Source organism: Lissotriton vulgaris, chromosome 12 (assembly GCF_964263255.1).
Source record: "Lissotriton vulgaris chromosome 12, aLisVul1.2, whole genome shotgun sequence".
Classification (NCBI taxonomy): domain Eukaryota; kingdom Metazoa; phylum Chordata; class Amphibia; order Caudata; family Salamandridae; genus Lissotriton; species Lissotriton vulgaris.
In genome coordinates this window covers 57,349,253-57,358,113 of record NC_141700.1, presented here as the reverse complement: position 1 = coordinate 57,358,113, position 8,861 = coordinate 57,349,253, and positions in this window count along the sequence as shown.

The following is an 8,861-nucleotide window of genomic DNA, read 5'->3' as shown; positions in this document are numbered from 1 at the left end:
TTTTCAGTACAACTACTTTAACATTTTTCCAACCCTTTCTCTCTTTCGGTGGGTGATGAATACTCTGTGAAATAGTGACTTTTTGCTATTGTACAACACATTTGAGAGTTTGGGATTCAAAACACAGTTGTTTTCACTGAGTTTAGGACCTTATACTTGGTGTAAAGTGAAGTACAGAGAACAGTGTAGGAAAAGACACTTAGTGCATTTCTCAGGTAGGAACTTGGTAGGCCTTCTACTGGTTCTTCACTGCTCAATTCAACAAGTCTGCATCCGCACTCTCAATTTGTTCAGTTTTTGTTCCCATTCTCAGATACACATCCAGTGTTGTGATATCGGTAAACATAGCGAGCGATCTTTGGGTTCCTATCCCACACCTTAACACCAAGAGACACAGTGGCAAGGTCTAAATAAGCTATGTAAACCAGGCATCTTTGATGTAGAGACGTTTTGATGAGGGGATCCTGGCAGTCTTTTTTTCTTTTCCTTGTGCTTACTGAGGCTTGTGCAGGTCTATTGAAAAGAAACCAGGGGCTCTTTCGAGTTCAATGAAAATGGAAATCCTCTAATTTGTTGAGTAAATGTTAAATCAGTTGGGGAGCACCACTGGTTTTTTTTAATTCTCCCAAAACTGGAAGGTGTTCCATTACCTCCAAATTCTGCCATTAGTTCGTAAGTTGGCTAAGAGACTTTACAAAATGTCCTTATTATGATCCTTCTGTCTTACTTTTTTTATACAGCCTGGAGGTAAAATTGGAACTGTAGCAGTCTGATTGGAATGCAAATTTCTTGTTTCAGTTCTTACTTCCCTGCCCCTTCAGTCCTCTGGAAGAGATGTCCAGGTCAGACAGTACTTTTCCCTTTGCTCCGTACATGCCATTTAAATTTGTTTTCAAGGACCTCGACATTTTAGCCATCCTTTCTAACCTAAAAATCAAATTCCTGTGTCTTTTAATCCTAGGTATTTGCATATTACATAAGTGCTTCTCTGTTCTCCATGAGGGAATAAGTGTCCCTAGGTCAAACTTTACTGTCGGAAAAAGATATAAAAAGAAATATATATATATATTTGCTATTAGATGGGAAGAAATCCAAGTGAACATGATTTTCTCTTCTTGACCGTACTATTGCCAAAGGAGTTGGGTGGGTCGCTTAACTGATTTTGAATTTGATTGAGATATATATATATATATATATATATATATAGATATAGATATATGCACCAGCAATTCCAACCACTTCCGTTTGTACGGCGAAGCAGGAACTCAGACCGACCACAGCATATTCAGGCAAGGTAAAGTTTTATTTTTGTTCCTTCACAGCCAGCAAGACGCGTTTCGGGCTTCAAGAGCCCTTGATCACCTTCAGCTATCTGTATGCCACTTTACTTTATTTTCAAAGTTTTATATAGCGCGGACAAGATCTTTGCAGATATCAGAGCGCTTTACAGTAAACACGGGGTAGGGGAAACAAGCGGGAGATTAAGCAAACTTGTGGGTACAAGATAGTAATGGGTAGTAGGTGGGTAGCAAACTAGGATAGTAACCAGATAAACAACTTGTGAACGAATAGACAATAAAATAGACCGGCAAAAGCAAACTATTGGGTACAAGATAGTAGTGGGTAGTCGGTGAGTAACAAACTAGAGTAATAATCTGATAAACAACTTAGTACAATAGACAATCAGAATAAGCAATAATACAAAGTCTGTGCACAGTGTCCTGTACAACCAAAAAAGGGTTCAAGTGCGACTAGCCATAAGGATAGCTTTTGCTTCTTTCTTAAAGAGTGGAGGAGATCAGCCTAGTTTCGGGAGGGAGGGCATTCCAAATCCTGGGTGCCATTCCTGAAAAGGAGCGCTTGTACGTTTTTTCCTTCCGGAATCTTCGAGGTTTCAGGAGGAGATTCTTTGTGCTTCTGTTGTTTCTCGAGCCTCCTGATAAAGTCAGCTTTTGAGTGAGGTATCTGGGAGACTTGTGGTGTACAGCCATGTGTGTCATACAGGCAATTTTCAGCTGTATTCTGGCTTCAAAAGGGAGCCAGTTCAGGGATTTTAATTCAGGGGAAATATGCGAGTGTTTTCTAGAACCAGTGATAAGTCTCGCTGCAGCGTTCAAGGAGGCTCTTAGGGGTGCTGTTGTTGATAGGGGGAGTCCGCTGAGAGCCACGATTCCGTAGTCTATGCGTGGAATGACTAGGGATTGAACTGCAGTTTGGAAGTCCTTAGCTGGGAGGAAGGGTTTATGTTTCCTCAGAGTGTTGATTTGGAAGTTAGATCCCTTAGTTGCTTTGTTGATATGCAGCTGCATGTTGAGGTTGGCGTCAAGAGTGATGCCTAATGATTTCACGGAGTCCACGATGGTGGGTTGGACATTGAATGCAGTTAGGTGCTTAAGCCAGGTTTGAGTGGTGGAGATTTTCGCCGGAGGTGAGATTAGAAGGAACTCAGTTTTCAGAGCATTAAGTTTGAGATAATTATCGGCCAACCATGATTAAGTGTTTTTGAGCGTAGAGTTCAGAAGTTTGATGTCTTCCGGGGATTGTAGTTTGAGGTAGAGTTGAGTGTCATCGGCGTACATATGAAAGTGTACATTAGATGCTTGGAGCAAGGTGGTGAGTGGTTCCATGACTAGGTTGAACAATGTGGAGGATAGTGAAGATCCTTGAGGGACGCCTAATGAAACAGGCACAGCTGGGGATAGCACGTTGTTGATCTTGAACTCCTGAGTCCGGTGACGTAGGAAGGAAGTGAACCATTTGAGGACAGTTCCCGATAGACCCATTCTGGTGTTTAGTAGCTCAAGTAGGTTCTCATGTTTGACGGTGTCAAAAGCTGAGGAGACATCAAGTAGGATGAGGAGGCAGGAGTCATTGCGGTCTAGGATTTGGAGGGCGTCGTCAATTATTTCTGATAGATACATCTGCCGTGTGGATTCCTCACCTTGTGAATATCCCCCTTGCGTCAGCAACGTTCGGAAATTTTCTTCGTAGCACGCCGACGTGGGCGACGTCACAGGAGCACGGCATCGCACGCGACTCCTTCTGACGTCACCGACCCCATATCAGGCCCACGCCGGCGTGATGACGTCAGTTCCCTTTTTTCCGCGTCTCCGACGCTAACGGTTTTCGGGATCTTCTGTGATACCTAGTATCTTTCTGTTAAATAATTGTCACTGTTTCTCTCTTACGACTTGGTTCTTCTCCGGAGATGTCGTCGAGGAAAACAGGCTTTAAGCCATGTAGGTCTTGTGCCCGCATGATGTCCATCACTGACCCACATAAGGATTGTTTGTGGTGTCTTGGTTCGAGTCACGACGTCAAGAACTGCGATTCCTGTTTTAAAATGAATCCAAAGGCGCTTCGAGAGCGTGAAGCTAAATTACTTTTGGCGAAAGTGAAACAGGATTCTGGACGATATTCGAGATCGACGTCACGAAGATCGAAGTCGAAGCAAAGGTCTCGGTCGAAGTCGGGATCGGCGTCGAGATCCAGAGCGGGTTCGAGGTCTGGAGAGGAGTCGAGATCTAAAGCGAAGTCAAAATCCAGAGAAAGATCTAGGTCTAAATCTAAGTCGGCTTCCGGTCACGCTTCGAGCTCCTCGAGGAGAAAGCATAAGAGGAGGAAGCACAGTTCGAAACATCATTCGGAGATGGAATCCTCTGACTCGAAGAGAAGGTCTCACAAACATCGTAAAGACTTTGTCTCTCCTTCGCCTGCTTTATCAAAAGAAGGTTCTCCGGCTCCGGAGCCGTATCCTCGGAGCATGAAGAGGAAGAAGAGGTGACTCCTCAAGATCCGGCTTCAGCGGAGACTCCTGTGAACCCAGAAGGTCAGGGTGAGGATGTGTCGGGGCGGTCTCCATTGGAACATCCGGTAGGTCCGTACCCTTCCTTTCCTGGTCCTGGACAGGATCCCTCGCATTTTCTCAATGCGATGTTTGGAGTATATTCTAGGGCAATGTACCCCACTGGAGCGCCTGTTGGTTCCATGGGTCCATTATGGTACAATCTGGGTATTTCTCAGTCGTACGCCCCAGCTCCATTTATGCCTTTCATGCCGGCGCCTGTTTCACCATGGCTCGGTACGGCTCCACCGAGGTCTTCGACTCCGCATGCGGCTTCGCCGACTCCGGATCGACCTCGCAGTCGAGATCGAGGTACCACACCTGTTCATGACTCTCGTTCTGCTGCTCCGGCTCCTCGATCGACGTCGGAACCGGCTCCGTCGGAGTCGTTACCGGATCCGTCGACTTAGATTCGTTTGGAGTGGTCGAGGCGAAGAGCTCAGCGTCTTCTCGAACAAAAAGATGATGAAAGTTCTGATGTGGAAGAAGGCGAGCTTCCTGATCATGATGATGATTTCGATGAGCTTCGGGATGCTAGTGGTCTGGAACTATCTCCCGAGTGGGGTCTGCCTTCGACTTCTGATGCTCCATCAAGGGACGTGGCACCCTATCACGTGGTTATTAGGAAGGCTGCTGACCTTCTTAGCTTAAAGCTGCCCACAGTGGAGTACAAGCCCAACATCCTCACTGAAGTCTTACATTCTCCTTCTTCAATTGTTGAGCCTACACTGCCATTTACTGATGCCTTGATGGATCCAATTAAGGAGATTTGGAAGAGGCCGTTGTCTGCTCCTGCAGTTTCGAGGGTTATTGCAAGGCGCTATAGGGTGGCTCCTGATGACCCTGCATTTCTTTCTTCGCATCCATCTCCGGAAAGTCTTGTGTTTCAGGCGGCTTGCTCTAATAGGGCTGCAGGCTCTTTCCCTCAAGTGCCAGCTGACAAAGAGTCTAAGAAATTAGATCAGTCTGCGAAGAAGACTTTCTCTTCTGGGAGCATGGCTCTTAAGTCATCAAATGCTACTTGCCTTTTAGGTAGATATGTGCATGCGCTAATGGACTCAGTGAAGCAATTGTCATCAAAACTTCCTGAGGAGGATAAGAAGAACTTTAATGAAGTGGTCTCTGACACTCAGGCTGCGGCCCGCATGGTCATTCAAAGCGGCATGGACACTGTGGATTCTGTTGCTAGAATTATGGGCTCATCCATTGCGACCAGGAGAGCCGCATGGTTAAAGTCTTCTGATTTCTCAGCGGATGTGCAGTCTACATTGCTGGACTTACCCTTTGAAGGAACTGTGTTGGACAGGCCACATGACGGGCCGCTCTCCCCCGGCTCGACCAGGCCCGAGCCCAGTCATACAAGCACCACACACCACCATTGTACGTCCTACGTCCCCTCAGGGACACCTGCCCTCGAACATGATCACCTCATGGGCCCGATCCACTGCCGACCCATGCGCTCAGCCTGGGCCGCCATCTTGGACACTTCATCACGAGGCCGCCTGGCCCCCGATCGACCTCAACCCTGGGCCTAGCCCGGCCTCAGACATTCCGGCACCACCCTCCACCCAGGAGGTGAGCGAGCTACTTGGCAGGTCAATGGGAGAAAGAGGTGTCGATGGCTCTCCCCCGGCCAGTGCCGCTCGCCCATCGCCTCCCCGGGCGCTGGCTCCACCCCCCCGCTGGGTGTCTGGACTCCCTCATCCCGGACCTCCCGACCTCCAAGTGCGAGGGTCCGGACATCAAAGCCCGCCAGCCCTATAACTGGGGCAGCTCCAGAGCAGGAAGGCAGTTGTATCTTGGAGTCGAGAGACGTAAAGAGGAACTCACCCTGGACGGACTACTGGCGCTGCCGTAGCTCTGTCCTGTGCACCATCGTCCTGCCTGTTGGCGCTGCCACAGCCGTCGTAACCTTCATCCTTCATCGTCGTCCGGATCTGCTGGCGAGGCCGCGGACCGTTGTAACCGTCATCTGCATCGGGACCTGCTTGGCTTCTCCACGGCCCGTCGACCATCCGTCATCCATCCCGGGACCTGCTTGGCTTCTCCACGGCCCGTCGATCATCCTTCGTCCATCTCGGGACCGGCTTGGCTCCTCCACGGCCCGATCAGCAAACACACCGAGCTCGAGGATTGAGAGCTATTTAACTCATTGGCAACTAAGACTGTCCCGCTACCCCTTTTTCCTCAACCAGAGATCAGAACCGAGGGGACCCCTGAGTCCAGACCTCCTTGTATCATATCAACGTAACCTAAGAATTGCCTATAAAGTCTCGTTAACCTTCAATCTTGTGTGGTGTCCGTCTGTGGGGGGGGGAAGTTACTTATCTGTACAGTCGTTGGAGACGGCTCTCCCTGGAGACCTCTCCCCGTAATCTCGGCCGACCCTCCCGGTCCGTCTAACATTGGTGGCCAGCGGCGCGATCCGAATCACCGCATAACGTACAGAGAGTAGCTCACCCCACAACGAACAACAATGTCAACTAAAGAGAGCGGATCAACTGAGAAGTTCCAAATGGAAAAACTCGAGGAATACAGCCATCGTGAACTAAAGCAGTTCTGCATCGAACTAGGTATCGCTACCACCGGACTAAGTACCAAGGACGATTTCAAGCATGCCCTAGAATCTTGGGCAGAGACCGGGGATGTCGAAGCCCCTGAGCAAAGCACCGCGAAAAATACCAGCACGGGCCCTGAGGGGCAAAGAACCAGTCTCTCGCAAGACGAGATCCAAGAAAGAGAAAAAGCCCGACTACACGAACTCGAAATGGCCCGACTCAAGATGGACATAGAACTCAAATTGGCCGAGCAAAAAATAAACTTAGAGCACCTTCGCCTCCGAGAAGAAAGAGAGGAGAAACAGAGGCAAAGGGAGCTCGAGGAAAAAAGACTAACGTACGAGCACGAGCGGAACCTAGCCGAGATCAACCTGCGCAAACAGAATAAAGAGTTAGGGGTGCCTGACCGACCGTCCACCCCAGGGACCACGGAGAAAAAAGTGCACATCCCCAAGGATGTGGTCCGAGAATATTTTCGAGAAGACGACATCCAGCAATGGTTTAAGGCCTATGAAATCGCGATGACTGCGCACCGGATCGATAGAGCCGACTGGGGAGCCGGCCTATGGGGCAAATTCCTTAATGAGGGCCGCGATACTCTGTTACAGCTCCCAGACCACCAGATGACCTCCTACGACCATATGAAAGCGGCCCTCCTCACCCGCTATGGCCTCACGCCCGAGATGTACCGTCAGCGGTTCCGAGACTGCAGACGCATTCCAGGTACAACTTGGGTGGACTATGTAACGTACTTTAGCAGAGCCTTCGAAGGCTGGATCAGAGGGAACAACGTCACGACCTACGAGCAGCTGTTCAATCTGATGGTATGGGAGCATCTGTCCAACAATTGCTTCATTGAACTACGCCAACACCTCCTCGACAGCAAGTTAACCGATCCCCGGCAGCTCGCAGCCGAAGCTGACCGGTGGGAGATCACCAGAGTGGGCCGGAATGGGTCCTACGAGCAGAACAGGAACAACAATGGTCACCCCCGACCCAGAGGAGGAGGAGGGGGCCAAGGACGAGGAAGAGACAACACTCCGGCCGCCCCCACTACCAGCACCACCCCCCCGGCCAACCGGGGCAGCACCCCGGCGCGACCGGGATACAGAGCCAATGTTACATGTCACCGATGCCAACGAGTCGGCCACTATGCAAACGACCCAAGCTGCCCGCAGTATCAGAGTCCAAGACCCCGCCAGGTGGCCGCCGCGGCACTAGGGGAAGAACAGATCTCCGAGGAACAAGAAACAGACGAGCAAGAGTATCAAGAGTGGGAGCCAGCAGCCATGACTCTCGCGTGCTTAGGGGGAAGAGACATGGTCCCGCGGGTCCCCCTACCCGCTAACACCCAGAAGTACAGCCAATGGGTGAGCATCAATGGACAACGGGCCGAAGCCCTTCGAGACACCGGGGCCAGTGTGACAGCCGTCCGCTGTCATCTGGTGACCCCAGAACAATATCTACCGAACATTCTCTGCCCTGTACGATCCGCCGACAACTCAGAGAGTCTGTGTCGGATGGCCTGCGTCCCCTTTGAGTGGGGAGGGGTCTCCGGCATGCTGAAGGTAACGGTCCGAGACGACGCCCCCGTGGACTGCCTCCTCGGAAATGACCTGGAAAGCTCCCCGTGGGCAGCCGTGGAGCGAAAAGAACACTTGGGGATGTTGGGCGTCCCAGACTGGGCGTGCGTCACCACCCGGTCCATGGCCGCCCGTGCCAACCCTCACCCCGAAGAACCAGAATGGCCGGCGCCACCGCCCCCGGTCGCCCCCGCCGAGACCCCCGACCATGGTATCCCCCTCGAACTTGCCCAACCTTCCGACCTTGCTAATCTTGACCAGTGGGCTCAAGAAGGGGGACCCACACAAGAACAATTTCGTCAGGAGCAGGAGACTTGTCCCTCCCTTGAGGGACTCCGACAACAAGCGCTCGCCCAAAGCGCAGGGGATACCTCCGGAACTCATTGGGTCTACTGGGACAATGACCTATTGTACAGCGAGCAACGAATCGCCGAGCTAGGGGCCAACCGAGTACTAGTGGTGCCCCTCCGCTTTAGAGACTTCCTGCTAAATCTGGCCCACGATGTCCCCCTGGCAGGGCACCTGGGACAAGATAAAACCTACAGCCGCCTAGTGACCCACTTCTTCTGGCCAAAAATGAGAAACGATGTGCTGCTGCCGTGCCTCCTCTTCGCCTACCGGGAGGTCCCACAGAAGTCCCTAGGCTTCAGCCCATTCGAGCTGCTCTATGGGCACCCAGTACGGGGGCCACTCAGCCTGATCAAAGAAGGCTGGGAGATGCCTCCGGCCAAGAGTCCGCCCGATGTCTTCCGGTACCTCCTCACCCTCCGCAACCAGTCCCGAAGGTTCAGAGACCTAGCAAAAGCCAACCTAGAGACAAGTCAAGAGGACATGAAGAAATGGTATGACCAGAACGCCTCATCTATTGAATTCGAG